Genomic DNA, 2,500 nt, shown 5'->3' with positions numbered 1-2,500 from the left:
TTTTTTTTCCAACACCATATCTATCAACATTTTTTTTATTTTTTTTACGGTTCCTCTAATTTACTTTCTTTTATTACTCTATCATCATTTATTTACGTTTTTTTTCATTGTGCCTCATTTTCTTAATATCGCGAAACACTTTTTAATATTCTCCTTTTTTGCCGTCTATTCTGTTTCATCATCTCGTCCTTACTTCAGTGGGGCGGTTTAGCGAAAGGTATTAAAAAGCTTCCACCAGAGGGCTTAAAAAGAGGGGTGGAGGGGGGCAGGAGGGAGGCGACGAGGGAGAGAATGAAGATGAAGACGAGAACAGACGAGAACAAAAGGATAAAAGGATGGAGGAAAGGAGGGAATGGAGAGACACGAAAGAAGTGGAGGTAGAGAAGGGATAGAAGGAGTGGGGGAAGAGAGGTAGAGAGGGAGGGAAGAAAGGATGGAAGGAGAGGAAAAGAAGAGAAGGAAGAGAAGGGAGGGAAGGGAGGATGGAAGGAGAGGAAAAGAGGAAAAGAAGAGAAGGGAGAAAAGGGAAGAGGGAAGGAGAGGAAAAGAAGGAAGGGAGGGAAGGAGAGGAAAAGAAGGAAGGCAGGGAAGGGAGGGGAGAGGAAAAGCGTCCATCATTAAGAGAAGCCAAACACTGCAGACTCCGCCGCCGCCATTGTCTGCTAATGTCTTGACGCCCTTTGTGGGACGCTGTGGGGAGCCGCGACCCCCTCCCCCCCCCCCCCCGCCCCCCAAACACTGCCCCCCCTCCCTCACCCACCTCCCACCCACACTCCCCTCCCTCTCTCTCTCTCTCTCTCTCTCTCTCTCTCTCTCTCTCTCTCTCTCTCTCTCTCTCTCTCTCTCTCTCTCTCTCTCTCTCTCTCATTCACTTATTTTGTCTCCCTTACAATAATCTCTGTGTGTGTGTGTGTGTGTGTGTGTGTGTGTGTGTGTGTGTGTGTGTGTGTCATTACAGTGCCGCGTGGTTGGTCGCAGATGTGAGGTGATGAGAGGAAGGGAGGAAGGGAGGGAGGGAGGAGAGGAAGGGAGAGGAAAGGGAGGGAGGAGAGGAAGGGGGAGGAAAGGGAGGGAAGGAAGGAAGAGGCACTGCTTATTAAGGGAGTGTATATGTGTGTGTGTGTGTGTGTCTGTAGGTACACCACTAAACACACACACACACACACACACACACACACACACACACACACACACAAACAAACAAACAAACAAACAAACACAGGTAAAAGGAAAGACACACACCAAATGTTCAGTTCACAGGTGTTAGAGTTCTTGAGAGAGAGAGAGAGAGAGAGAGAGAGAGAGAGAGAGAGAGAGTAAGGGCTTGGAGTGAAGGCAGGTACAATTGGGAGGGGAGAGAGAGAGAGAGAGAGAGAGAGAGAGAGAGAGAGAGAGAAGAGGTCAAGGAGATAGAGAGAGAGGGAGAGAGAGAGAGAGAGAGAGAGAGAGAGAGAGAGAGAGAGAGAGAGAGAGAGAGAGAGAGAGAGAGAGAGAGAGAGAGAATTGAAGATAAAGAAAATAAAGATAAAAAAAGAGAAAGAGAATGTGTCCAAAAAAAAGTAAATTAAAAAGGAAAGTTAGAAAGAGAAAGAAAGAAAGGAAGAAAATGGAATAAAAAGAAAGTTAACTGAAGGAAGGAAGAAAGAAAAAAGGAAGAAGGGAAGGAAGAGGAAGAAAATGGAAATGCTAACCAAGTAGATAATCGGAAATAAGAGATAAAGGAGAAATGAAGAAAGGAGGAAGAAGGGAATGGTAGAGGAAGGAGAAAAAGAGAAAGAGGAAGAGGGGAAAGGAGAAAGGGAAATATGTATATAAGAGAAATAGATAGGAGGAAGAAGAGGAAGAGGAAGAAAGGGGGAATATGGATGAGGGAGAAAAGGGAGATGAAGATGGGGGGAGAAAGTGGGAAAAGGAGAAGGGGGGATGTGTAGATAGAAAGATAAATAGGAATAATTAAAAAATAGAAGAGGAAAAGGAAGATAGGAAGAATAATAAAGAAGAAGAGAAAGAAAAAGGGAATATGAATGAAGAAGAAGAGGGAGATGAAGATGGGGATGGGGAATAAGGAAGAGGAGGAGGAGAAGGAGGAGGAAGATGTGTAGAATCATATGTTCCAAGTTCAGTTTAGTGGTGATGGGACAAGTTGGATGGTATGATTCCCCTCTCTTCCCCCTCCTCCCCATCATCCCCTCACCCCCTTCTTATCACCCCCTCTTCCCCCAACTCCCCACTCACCTTCCCCCTAAACACACCTGCCCCGGCTAGCGACAATGCGTTAGCCGTCTGTACATTGGTCATCACATCTCCACCTCATCTTTTGTCACAAACAGCCTCGTAAGGATCATCAGGTCTGCTGTTGTTTGTTCTTCCTTTGTGTTCCCTTACTCCCCTTCCTTCCTTCCTTCTTTCCTTTCTTTCTCTTCTTCCTCATCATCTAATCTTATACCCCTTCTCCTCCTTTTCCTCCTCCTTCCCTCTCTTCTTCCATTCCCCTCTTTTT

General features: G+C 45.8%; 1 protein-coding gene across 2 annotated transcripts in view; it reads left to right on the top strand.

Annotated features, from left to right (window-relative positions):
- LOC126994902 (homeobox protein PKNOX2-like) overlaps positions 1-2,500 on the top strand; it is a 35,429-nt gene that overhangs the window by 752 nt on the left and 32,177 nt on the right. The gene's annotated exons all lie outside the window — the stretch shown is intronic.

Source organism: Eriocheir sinensis, unplaced genomic scaffold, assembly GCF_024679095.1.
Source record: "Eriocheir sinensis breed Jianghai 21 unplaced genomic scaffold, ASM2467909v1 Scaffold913, whole genome shotgun sequence".
Taxonomy (NCBI): domain Eukaryota; kingdom Metazoa; phylum Arthropoda; class Malacostraca; order Decapoda; family Varunidae; genus Eriocheir; species Eriocheir sinensis.
This window is presented reverse-complemented; position numbering and strand designations above follow the sequence as displayed.